Source organism: Petromyzon marinus, chromosome 31 (genome assembly GCF_048934315.1).
Source record: "Petromyzon marinus isolate PM22_M1 ecotype Great Lakes invasive population chromosome 31, UKy_Petmar_22M1.pri1.0, whole genome shotgun sequence".
Classification (NCBI taxonomy): domain Eukaryota; kingdom Metazoa; phylum Chordata; class Hyperoartia; order Petromyzontiformes; family Petromyzontidae; genus Petromyzon; species Petromyzon marinus.
Window position 1 is genome coordinate 7805401 of NC_133697.1, and position 13369 is coordinate 7818769.

Here is a 13369-nt window from a genome sequence, read left to right on the forward strand (position 1 = left end):
TTAAAAAAGGTCATGTCATTGCTCCCAAGTTGTCAATTGATATTATTTTTTAAAACGTGGCAGGAAGACACCATACATCAGATGCGATCAATTCTAAGATGTCATGATTTATGCACGAGTAAAGCCTTTTGCTTTTTTACCTTAAAACGACATTAAATCACTTTGGGTGGAACCATAAGCTTCATCATTTTGTCTAATGGAGTAATCACATTAATTCGTCATTAAAACTGAGGTTAATGACCCACGTCTGGTAAAGGAAAGCAATTTTCTACACAACATCTATGCATAAATCATGCATCTCGAGCGTGATTAACTGACAATGGTGTTTGTTTTTGAAAACTAATACACAGACTGGCATCGCATTGATACGGCAAGCCGCACGCATGCGGCACCCAGATGCTGCGCCACCCAGATGCTGCGCCCCCGTTAAAATGCGTGGCGTTTATAGGGAGGCGATGCGCGTACCCCGAAGGTGCAATTGTTTGTGTTTTTGTTTGTTTGTGCACAGTCATTAGCCGCACATGTATACGTTTACTTGACGTAAAAACCAAAAAATTCCCCCGCGCATACCTGAACGCAATAAAGTAGTAGTAAAAAAAGCATCTATCGCCAAAAGAATTCAATCCCTGCAGTGAGATGAGACCACCTGTGAGCGTGAGCACAACGCTTGACGGCGAGAATAAAAGGCGAAAAGGGGGAAGGCACAGCCCGGCAATTGGCAATTTGCTTGCTCATGCCACTGTTGGTCGATGAGTCTCCACTCGTGGGGAGTGCGTGGTTGGGGGGTAATTCTACAGAGCTCCCACTGGAGGATATTATGTCTGCTCCAGCATGCAGGCCAGATGTCTCGGACGAGGTGGGAGTACCCACACTTTAACCCCACCATCCGCGACCTGCCAATCGACACCCATTTCTACTGCCGGGTGGACAGGGTGGCATTGTAGAAACGTGCCCACCGTTGCAACTGCTGCACCGGGAAATCGAATCGAATCAGTGACCTCTGGATTGCATGTCCCGTGTGCTAACCGTTTGCACCACGGCAGCATCCCCGTGAAGATTGCAAGACTTCTTCTTCTGGAAGAATGTTTTTTTTTTTCTACAAAACTACAGTGGCACGTAGCGCTATTAAATGTGCATCGCAAAAAAAAAATAGTTCGGCATGAGGCACTGTGTCTATGTTGCATCGCCAGGAGAGTCGAGCGAGCCAAAAATGGCCACGGGTAATTGAGGGCTTCCTTCATCGTGTAATCCTCGACGCAGGTGGTGGCTCTGTCATAATGGGGGTCACTCCTGCAGCGGTTTGGCTGCAAGGTGACAATGCAGCTTATTATGTCTTCATTCCATCACAAAGGCACCCAAGCTGCAGAGAAACTACCACGTTTGCTACATGTATGATAACAAAAAAATGCTGCTTTCAGCAAAAACTAACGATGATCGAGGACTGCGTCAGAACCACCTCATTGATAGATTTAAAAAAAACGGCCAAGGCAAAGGAGAGCAAAAACTGCTTGGGCCTTAGTATATACCCCCCTGATATTCATGAGATAATGATGAGGAAAGGTCCAAAGTCACCCGACGTCGCATTGACGAAACAAAATTCAGACGACGGCATGATGCCTCTTGTTACTCGGCGAGATAAGCGGGGGGCAGAGGCGGTCAAATTCGAGAAGCTCCATCAGCCGCACGAGCACGCGCATGCATCAGCAGCGGCAAAAGGGCAATGCTGGGGACCATGGAAGACAACACCTGGAATTACGTGATAAGGTACTGTCATCATGTATCGAAAAAAAATGAATGGACAAATGGATGGCAAAAAATAGATGGCATGGTTATCATTATCTTTACAGCCACGATCTTTCGACTGCTGGATTAAAGGACTCCCCAAACTGTTCCCATCCATTACGATTCTGCGATACAATGATGCAGGACCAGATGGGATAACTGGACAGCGTAAAATCAAGTAGCGGAAGCAGTTGTTGGGAAAGAATCAGACACATTATTTACTAAACATTTACACGAATAAAATATCTCAATATTGGAGTGATGTATCGAGCATTGGATCTCTCACAGAGCAGCTCAACCCTCCATGTTGGAGAGCGGCTCACGGAAGCAGATATTACAGAGCTACCTTTGAATTCCATTCAGTGACCTCTGGTCCACACAAATCGAGGGCAGCACTTTCCCACACTCTCTGCATATAAAAGTAATGATCATTGCAAGACAGTCAAACCGTTATTTTTAATTATCAGAGCTAAACTTTAGGCAAATTAAGCGAATAATATACATCATTCGCTCAGATGCATCCAGCACCTAAGCGTCAATTAGCTGTTGTTTATATTAATCAAATATAAAACAATACATTTTAAAATTCAAGTCCTGGATAAGCAAAAATACAAACTCCAGTTTGGGCACTTATCAAGCATATTTAGTTCCGTGGATTTTTAAGTACAAAGTCAACCGCGGAACACAAAATATGTTGTCAGCGAATTGTAAAACTAAAGTTTGGCTTTGAGGTGTTTACTCCACACAGACAGATGATTTCAAACAAAGTTCCTGGAATTCACAATACTCAAATGTTTTTCAGACTTTAATAATGAAGGTTCAGCGAACCATTCAATAGGCTACATGTTGATTTTGAGCCACAAGAATTTTCCAGTGACACTGAAGCCATGGCTATTTAGAATATCAGAAAATTTACTGGTCCCCACCTAATACATAAAGGAGCAGTGTGCAGATTTGTATACACTCATGTATTTCTATATCCAACAAACCAATGTCTTCATCATAAACTCATGAATAGTGGATCAAGAGGTCTCTTATAGAAACACTTCAACGAGTCAATGTTGGTGATAGTTTGGTACTGTTTCTGGCCAACGGTGGAAGAGCAGGCGAAATACCCTCAAGAAGAGCGCTCTAAAGATCCACCACCAGCAGTGGCATAAGCGAGCAGTGTCAGGGCTACACCTCTAGTTGTATTCTGTCATATCAATGGTAAGTCAGCTTCGTCTGCTTTCTATTGACTTTAGCATCACACTCTTAGAAACAGCACCCACGCATTTTGTATTCACAAAAACCTTCAGCTATACACCTTTGTAGGGCTACGTTCAAATACTAAATTATCCAACAAAAAATTGGCATTTAAATTTTGGAGGCATAAACACGGCTACGTTTGTATGTAGAGATGTGGACCACATTTAGCGTTCTATTCCTTCTATAATAGCATTAGAATTTACATCACTCAGTGACTCCCTCACGACAATCCATATATTAGACGTATCAGTGTCACTGTCAACACTTATACACTGTGAAGCATACACTGAGGTCAACAAATTTCTTTAATAATGTTACTGCAAACAACAATTATGTGACACCGTTTGACATTCACTGTGTGCATGAAGCAGCCCTTTGGTAATCCACTGCTGAATGAGGGCATCCTCATGCCGTGCAGATCGTGGAGGTTATTTGACCATACTTCACCATGCTGGTCAGTGTGGGTTGGCAATGGCAGGCAGTAAAGTCATGAGAGCATAGAAAGAAGGTACGACAATTCATTTTGCTGAAATTCCCTCTGCTGCCCACGATGTAGCCACCTGTATGTCCACGATGATCACTTGATTTTAGGTGTCAAGTTTAAGTATGACAGGTTAATATTTTTTTGGGAGTTACATTTGAGATATATCAGTCGACTCTGAGAGCGCAAATGTGTGTGCGCTGACCATGAAACATGAATCCAGTAACGCTCGAAGTGCCGCAACCAGAATAAAGCAACGCAGTTGATGTTCGAGCAAATAGGATCGTGAATGAAGCACTGCAACCTTTCACTTGGCAAAATAACCCCACCCCCTACCTTACGATGTCGTTAAATTTTCATGCTTGCTAATGCACAACAATGGTATGCAAAGCGAAGTTAAGAGAGTGTAGCAAATTAGCCATGAATTAATTTTCGAATTCGCGTTTGGTTTGCATTTGAATAAAAAAAAAATATCACCGCTTCGCCGAATGAAATATTTCAAATCATATTGCACCACGTAATTATGGACTTCCAAGTTGCTGAATTTAGTTCCAGGGGGCACTCGGCTGTGAAAATTCCATCTCGGGGCCAGGGTAACATCCCCACGTCATGGACACCGTCCTCACGCAGGTCGCTTGGCAGCAGAGGGCCTCGTCTTCTACATTTGTTATTTCACGAAAATCCAAGCACAGGATTCAGAACGGCAGAACCACAGAGGCACGTGGAATTTCAATGACACGATGATAATGTAGAATGGGCGGAATGTGTTTTTCTTAGTTTTTTTTTTCTTTTGTGCAACCTTGCAATTGCTTGCTGCTGGCAGATATGGGGCCTCTACTCGAGATGGCTCTGGAGAGCCCCATCTAGAGATAATTTGGCATACATTTCTATGCTGGCCAGAGCTCTTGGAAGAGGTAAGAGTACCCATATTTTTACCCTATCACACGTGACCTGCCGTTCGACTAAATGTAGTGGTGCACCCTTTTATTGGTGGACAGAGGCCGCGGGCGGGGGGGGGAGAATAAAAAAAACTGGCCCATCCCTTGCAGTTAAAATTTAAGTCAAACCTCTGTTTGAAATTTAAGTCAAACCTCTGTTTGATTTAAATGTGTGCTTGCTAACTGTTCAATCACGGCAGCACCTTTCACATTTTATCTTCATGAACAACCGTCCGTGGCATTTGGCCCTTCTACAAGGAGCAGCACTTTGTAAAATATTTAGTTGAAAAGAAAATGTAAAATATCATAGCGAACAACACGGCTTGTACAAAATGTCTTTTATACGCAATGAATAGTGCTTGTGAGACCAGCTGCACTGTGGTTGTACAGTAATTGTACGCTCGCAACCCCGAGCGTTAGCGCCTTCAGCGGTGAATAGAAGGCTATAATTAATCACAAAAATGCATGCCCATTATACCTTAAATTGTTACTGTATGCATCTATAACAATGTGCTTGGGAACATAAAATAAACTCCAATCATGTCTTGATGACAACCATTTATAATCTTTTTACTGAGATTTTTTTGTCTGTTTTGTTTTCACAAGAGTGGGTTATTCGAGAATAAATACACATTTGAATGCAATGAATGTACTTTTTTTTTTAACGTAGAATGTTGTTTTTGAAGAGTACACTGTTTTTTTGTTGTTAAAGTTGTCCATTTCCACAGACGATATATAATGTAACTCTTGCCTTCATTGACAAATGTTGACGAGTGGTGGTGAATCGATTGGCGCTCTGCACTACGAACCCAGCGACCCGAATTCCATTCCCTGCCACAACTTAGATCAGTAACAAGTGGTCTCTGAATTGGCCCTTCACCAATGAGCGCTGACCACAAGCATGTTAAATGTGATCACACAACTGCCATGAAAGTCAGGGCACGGAGGTGGCCTTCATCCAGCACTGAATTGACAACAGGCGGCAAATTATGTTCTCGATTATTTAAATGTTTTTATTTAACTTGCAGTTGTCAATGAATAATTCTGCTACAAAATGGGGGTGGGGGGGGCGTCTTCCCACGGTAAGAGGATGAGACCTGGAAAGCGCAAGCTCAAAAGCCAAAGAGTCTATCGTCTTAGTAATAATGGTGAACAAAATATATATAGAGTTGGCGGACGTGACAGGGAACAAAAGCAAAATGCAGTGTAAGCCGTAGAGTGCGAGCCCTGCTGCGGTGCACTGTGTGTGCCACATCGCCAGCGGCCCACGGGGGGGCCTCCACCGCCTCCCACACTCCGCCACTCGATTCCGACGCTTCGTGTCCATTTAACAAACGAAATTGTGTGGGGCGAGGGGGGGGGGCAGAGGCATTTGCAGCTAGTGCTCACACACATCTAGCTGGCACCGACCTCTTAACCGTCAGTGTCTTAAGCTAAGGTCAGACTTCAGCCCGTGAAGAGTGAGGGTCCAGATTGCAGCACTTCTCCCGGGGTCAGGTCACAGAGCCTCGGCACAGGTAAACACGGGTCCAAACGGCGTGCATAACTGTCCCCCATCATCCAACCAGCAACCCCCCCCCCCCATCCCACCACCACTTTCACGTGTCACATCAATTACTCTGCCATGCCACGACCTGCACTGAGGCCAACCGCAGCATCCCATTCCCCATGGTGATCTCTTATTGCTGCATCCGTGCAGGACGTTTTAAGTGGGCCCCCTCTGCACAAAATGATTATCCACCGGTGGCCACCAGTGTCAATCACTGCCTCGCAGCGTGCCATTATTTCCAAATGGCTGACATATTGAGGTGATAGGCGCCCTTGTCAAGAATAAAAGAGCACAAAGGAACAGTGGTATTTCTGGTCACATGACATGAAGCAATTAACAATGGCGGTCTATCAATGCCAGACACAGCACAAATATGAATAATGGAAATAAAAAATGTCAATATAACTTTCGCCCGCCCCCACACGTTTATCAGATATGGTTTATTTTTTTTTTCCAAAGTCTGAATATTTAGTTTTCACAACATCGCATGTGACCGTAAGAATAATAATTAAATAGCTTGTTTTATTTTAAGCTGATGATATCGGCGTTTTTGGTTTCCGGCTGTGCTAACACCACGCTATAAATAACTACGATTTACCATTTGATAGCAAGAGGGCAAACATTCTGGCAGTGGATGTGTCACCTGAATTAATGATACAGGCTACAAATACTGTACTTTATAGATATTTTATGGGCACCGTATATTTCACAAGACAATAGAATGCACCGACTAAACGTTAAATGTTTGGGGAGGTCTTTTTTTCCCCTAAGCATCGTGAGCTGAGCTCAAAGTGAAAGTGAGCCATGGCTAAGCAAAAATACGAAGAAATATGCACACGTGTGAAACTGTTTACTAAAATGTCGACGTTCTATTTCGTGCGTGTTACATGAATGTGCTGCAGTGGTGTTTAGCACAGTTTGCACGCTGTTCTTGCAATCCGGAGATTTGTTGGATAAATTCTAAATTGAAAACGAATTTCATTTGAACTGCTTTAGTTTGTTGCCCTACATACATTCGATCTCCCGATGCGGCAGTTGAATCAGTGGGGCAAGTTTCTTAAATGCCCCCCCCCCCTTTCCCCAACCTCTGTCCATCCAGCAGTGTAATGTGGACGCCACACTTCGTCAATTGGCAGGTGACGTGCGTTGAGGTTGAGTTATGGGTACTCCCACCTCTTCCAGCAGAGAAGAGTAGCAAAGAAGGTAGTCAGTTTAACACGGAGGCTTTCGCGACCAATATCATCCATAATACAGGTTGTTTTTTTTGTGTTAGTTCGCATAAAGAAAAGGTTGGCCAAAAGCTGGTGAACTGCACATATTTCAGGCCAGCAATGATTCAAGCAAGCCTGACTCTCTCCTGAGGAGGCACTGTGTGGTGAAACCGTGTTCAGAGTTTTCTTGGATGGAATAAATTATGCTGATATGATGCACTTCCAGAACGTCATGCGGCCGATGGGTTGTGCAAGAAATACTTTCATTTCTCATGTGCAGAGACGGATATGTGAAGGAACCGTGCTGACCACTGTAATTGCAATATTGTATACAAAAGCCTGTGCCTCCATAAAAAAAACACTACGTTTTATCTTTTCAAGTATGGGTCCAAAAATGTAAGCTGTTTAACTCTACTCACTGTAGCAATTTGCTCTCGTGGTCTGGAATTCCCTTCCCTCAGCCATCCGCGCTATTGACTCTATGGCTCTTGTTCAAATGCAGGCTCAAGGCCTTTTGTTAACCTTAGCGTGTGACTGCACATCTACGAAATAAATATGGACTGTTCTGTACTCTTTTGCAAGGAACAGTAAGTATATGGACTGGTCTGTAAATATTAGCATTTGGTTGTATTTACACGTTTTATAAATATTCAATTGTATTTAGACACTTTATAAATCCAATCTGTATAGAAGGAACCAAAAATTAACGGATGCAGGCCGAGAAAGCTGGAAGAATATAAAAAATATCAAAACAGTTTTGTATAACTTATGCTGCCTTATATAGAAGCAGAATATTACTGAGAAGATGATCGCCGCATTTGTATTGCAGGAGGGAAAGCAACAGTTTTGAAACAAATGCATGTGTGGCGCCGATGATGGCAGCCTCGGCAGGTTGGTGCGCCCTGTTTTGTCCGGTTTTGACTTGTTTTGCTTGATCACCTGTGCTGGTGAGAGAGGCCTGCTGTTCAGCACACCCGTGCTGGTGAGAGGGGCCTACTGTTCAGCACACCCGTGCTGGTGAGAGTGGCCTGCTTTTCAGCACAAACGTGTTTGTGAGAGGGGCCTGCTTTTCAGCACACCTGTACTGGTGAGAGGGGCCTACTGTTCATCACACCAGTGCTGGTGAGAGAGGGCTGCTGTTCAGCATACCCGTGCTGGCGAGAAGATGGCACCGATGATGGTAGCCTCAGCCGGTCGGTGCGCCCTGTTGTGTTTTGTTTTGTCTGTTAATTCAGTGTTTTGCCAAGATTTTCGGAGTTCCCTAACAAGAGACGAACTTTTAAACATCAGGGAAACAACTCTTTTGGATTTATTTCCCACTTTTCTGCTTCCAGCGGCAGAATTAGTGCAACATTGTAAACCTTTCTACTCGCCTCGCGAGTTCACGTCGCTAATTTTTGTCGGAGTTTACTTGCCGCCGGGTCCTCAGGTTAAAGAGGCCCAACGCATGCTCGCCGACCAGATTCTGAGTGTGGAGCGAGCAAATCCAGATTCGTTGGTTATCGTACTTGGCGACTTTAACAAAGGTAATCTCAGCCACGAACTCCCCAAATACATACAATTCATTAAATGCCCTACTAAAGAAGGGAATACTCTGGATCACTGCTACACTACAGTCAGTAGAGCCTACCACGCCGTCCCCCGAGCAGCACTGGGATACTCTGACCATGCCATGGTCCACCTGATTCCTGCATACAGGCAGGAACTAAAGCTCTGTAAACCTGCTGTGAGGACATCTAAACAGTGGACCAGTGAGCCTGTGGAGGATTTGCAGGCATGCTTGGACTGTACTGACTGGGATATGTTCACGACTGCTACCAATAGTCTGGATGAACTCACAGAGGCTGTGACGTCGTACATCAGCTTCTGTGAGGACTGCTGTATTCCAACACGTACCAGGATGAACTTCAACAACAACAAGCCCTGGTTCTCAGCAAAGCTCAGAAGGTTGAGGTTGGAGAAGGAGGAAGCGTTTAGGAGTGGGGATAGAGACAGATTCAAGGAGTCGAAGAACAGGTTTAGATAGGCAGTGAGAGAGGCTAAACGACTGTACTCAGAGAGACTAAAACACTAGTTCTCTGCTAACGACTCTGCTTCTGTCTAGAGAGGGCTCAGGCAGATCACCAACTACAAACCCAGAGCCCCCCACACCACTAACGACTCCTGCCTGGCCAACGACCTGAACGAGTTCTACTGCAGATTTGAAAGACAATTGGACTGTCCTGAACTACCCCTTTCCACCCAAGAGGCCCCATCCCCCACCCCTACTACAGAGACGACTCTCTCCTTTCAGGAGGGAGAAGTTAATAGACTTTTCAAGAGGCAGAACCCACGCAAAGCAGCTGGGCCGGACTCTGTCTCTCCAGCCACCCTCAGGCACTGCGCTGACCAGCTGTCTCCGGTGTTCACCAACATCTTTAACACCTCCCTGGAGACATGCCATGTGCCAGCCTGTCCAAAGTCCTCCACCATCATCCCTGTGCCCAAAAAGCTAAGGCCAACAGGACTAAATGATTATAGACCAGTCGCCCTTACCTCTGTGGTAATGAAGTCTTTTGAGCGCCTGGTCCTGGCACACCTCAAAGCCGTCACAGACCCTCTCCTGGACCCCCTTCAGTTTGCCTACAGAGCCAACAGGTCTGTGGACGACGCAGTTAACATGGCCCTCCACTTCACCCTACAGCATCTGGACTCCCCAGCATCCTACGTCAGGATCCTGTTTGTGGACTTCAGCTCTGCGCCTTCAACACCATCATCCCTGCCCTGCTTCAGGACACGCTCTTCAAGCTGAACGCGCCCGACTCCACTTGCAGGTGGATCACAGACTTCCTGTCTGACAGGAAGCAGTGCGTTAAGCTGGGAACACAAGTCTTTGACTCCAGGTCCATCAGCACCGGAACTCCTCAGGGCTGCGTCCTTTCCCCACTGCTCTTCTCCCTGTACACCAACACCTGCACCTCCAATCATCTGTCCGTCAAACTCTTGAAGTTTGCGGACGACACCACCCTCATTGGGCTGATCTCTGGTGGGGATGAGTCTGACTATAGGTGGGAAGCTGACAACCTTGTGACCTGGTGTAGCCAGAACAACTTAGAGCTAAATGCTCTAAAGACAGTTGAGATGGTTGTGGACTTCAGGAAGAATACAGCCCCACTCACCCCCATCACCCTGTGCGACTCCCCAGTCAAAACTGTGGAGTCCTTCTGCTTCCTGGGCACTATTCTCTCCCGGGACCTCAAGTGGGAACTGAACAGCAGCTCCCTCACCAAGAGAGCTCAACAGAGGATGTACTTCCTATGGCAGCTGAAGAAATTCAACCTGCCAAAGACAATGGTGGTGCACTTCTATACAGCAATCATTGCATCCATCATCACCTCCTCCATAACCGTCTGGTACGCTGCTGCCACTGCCAAGGACAAGAGCAGACTGCAGCGTATCATCCACACTGCTGAGAAGGTGATTGCCTGCAATCTACCAACCCTCGAGGACCTGCACACCTCGAGGACCATGAGGCGAGCGAGGAAGATTGTGGCCGATTCCTCCCACCCTGGACACTCTCTGTTCCAGCTACTCCCCTCCGGCAGAAGGCTGCGGTCCATCAGGACCAAAACCTCACGCCACAAAAACAGTTTCTTCCCATCCACTGCTGGCCTCTTCAACAAGGCCAAGGGCTTACACTGACTTTAACATTTTATCTACAAAATGACACCTTGCCATATTTACACTGTTACCCTATTTGTATTTTTTTGTATTTTTAGATTGTATCTTATAGCTACTTTATATTCAATATTTATTCAAAATTTTACATACTTTAGCCCCTCAGTGTTAGTTAGACTTTGTACCTTTAGTATAGTTAGACTTGTATACCACTTTCGATTTAAAGCTTTCGTGACTGCAAGGATTCATCTTCTTTGGTTCTTCCGGTAAAGTCACGTAGAATGAGAATAAAATAATAAATTGATAAAATAAAATAACACAATAATATTCTCATTTTATTTTATCAATTTATTATTTGATTCTCATTCTACGTGACTTTACCGAAAGAACCAAATAAGTTGTATACCACTTATTTAAGCTTTAAGATTCCTATATGTTGAATGTATGCACCTTCCTGCCAAAGTAAATTCCTTGTCTTTGCGAACTTTCATGGCGAATAAAACCCTTTCTGATTCTGATTCTAGCTTTTTTCGATCAATCCAAGGAGACAGTAGATGCTGCATGGATTGCAGCGACACTGCCAGGATATTGCACGTATGGTACATTCGTTAGCGATGTGTTTGATCGTTTGGACTTCACCACAGTCGCAGCTCGGCAATTCTTTGATCTTCTATTTATAGGAAGGTGTGCGGCATCTCCCATGTTACATTCGAGCGCGGTTAAGCAAGGTCCATGGTCGTGGTGGAAAAGGAAACCCCGGTTTTTCCGCAATTGGATCCTCAATGAGGTTTTTTGTTTGCCACGTTTTTAGCTGCCCACAATTCAGCCAGTGCCGATGTCTTTAATTTTCAGCTGCTAGAGTGGAGGCGCGCACCCAGAAAGTTTTCCTGGATTTCAGCTTAGAGCATGTTTTTTTTTTAGGTCTTTGTTGGAGCAGTAGAACGACGTCCATAAACTTGTGGTACCCCTGGGTCATCGCGGAATCACATGTAGGTTAGGGCCATGTTCACCAGCACAGAGAGCCACAGAAGTGGCCTTCAGGCCACTTCTGTGGCTGATACGAAGTGTCCCATTGATATCGGTATCAACAAGGTTTGTGCGAGCGCTGCCATTCCCCACTGGAGCGCAGCAGTGCATCGATATCTTGAAAGTGCGGGCGTCGCTTCCCCATGTTCCCACAAGTTGTCTGAAGGCTCTTCACTCGTGTTTTTTTTTGTTCTCCTCTTGGCTTGTTCGACGTGGTGGCGGTAGGTGAGCGTCTGCTCGAGGGTAACCCCTACGTACCGGGGGTGGTGGTTGTTTGTAGGCGGTGTACCACAGAAGTCGACATTTAATGTTTTGTGCGGCTTGGCTATTGTTCACGTGGAAGATGAAGACGTCACTCTTGGTGGCATTTGGCTTAAAGTTCCAATTCTAGAAAATTCATACTCCTGCATGTGAACTTGCAGGAGGATGTCGCTAGGGTGCCACGGTGGCGAGATGTTTACTACCTCGCCTGGTATACAGGAGGTCGTGAGTTGGATCCCGACCCAGACACCTGTATATATTTAGTTTACATGTTCTCCCTGTCATGGTCGCGTGGATTTTTCTCCACGTCCTCTAGTTTTTTCTCCACATTTAGAAAAATTTGGCTGCTATAAGTTTCCACGTGATAAGCCACTTCGTGGGAACAAGAGTTATATAGCTCAGTAGGCCTTACTTGGTAAAATAAAAAAAAATTGTTTAGTTTTTGTTTAGAATGTCAACGGTGTAGAGATGGAACAACAGGGCAAGAACAGAACCCTGCGGGAATCCATTGTTCAATCTTCGTGGGCTTCTGGTAGTTTCACAAAGGTGGACGGTGAACCATCAGCATTTTATGATGAGTCTGACTGTCGGGCGGCAAGGCACAGTTGTTGCAAGATTCAACAGGAGACCCTTCCACCATACAGTATCAGATTCTGAGGAGAGATCGATGAAAGCCATTGCTGTTTTGAGCTGACATTCGAAGCCACCCTCAATGTGACTTGTTAAAGCAAGCACCTGTTCAAAGCAATTTTGGCCAGTTCTGAAATCAGCTTGTTTATTGAGGACAATATATCCTCAAGTGTAGGCTTTAGCCTTTGGAGCAGGAGACTCTCCATTAGCATTGTAACAAACGCTCAGTAGTTGTCCGGCAATGTTGTCAGGACTGACTTAGGGAGGTTTGTAGGCCAGCGTCACTGATGCTCCCAGCAGCTTTGTGCGGTGCCAAGCTTCTCGGATTATTTTTGTAAAGTCAAGCACCCCTCCACTCCTTCCAGTCCCTCCCCTACCCTGTCGTGACCCCCTTAGGTGCCCTCTGTTATGGTCACTCATTCCTCGGCCCTTGAACGCCCCTGCCATCTAAATAACGCAATACTTTTTGTGTTACTGCTTTTATAAAATGCGTTAAGCGCCTTGAGTTAAGGTGCTTTATAAATATAAAATGAGATGCAATAATAAGGTTGTCGTCCGCTCCCTCGATGAAGTGATGCGAACAGTT

The 13369-nt window shown here is 45.2% G+C and overlaps 1 protein-coding gene across 40 annotated transcripts in view; it reads right to left on the reverse strand.

Annotated features, from left to right (window-relative positions):
* Nucleotides 1-13369, reverse strand: part of LOC116947744 (neurexin-1-like) — a 401559-nt gene that overhangs the window by 261204 nt on the left and 126986 nt on the right. The window lies entirely within an intron of this gene.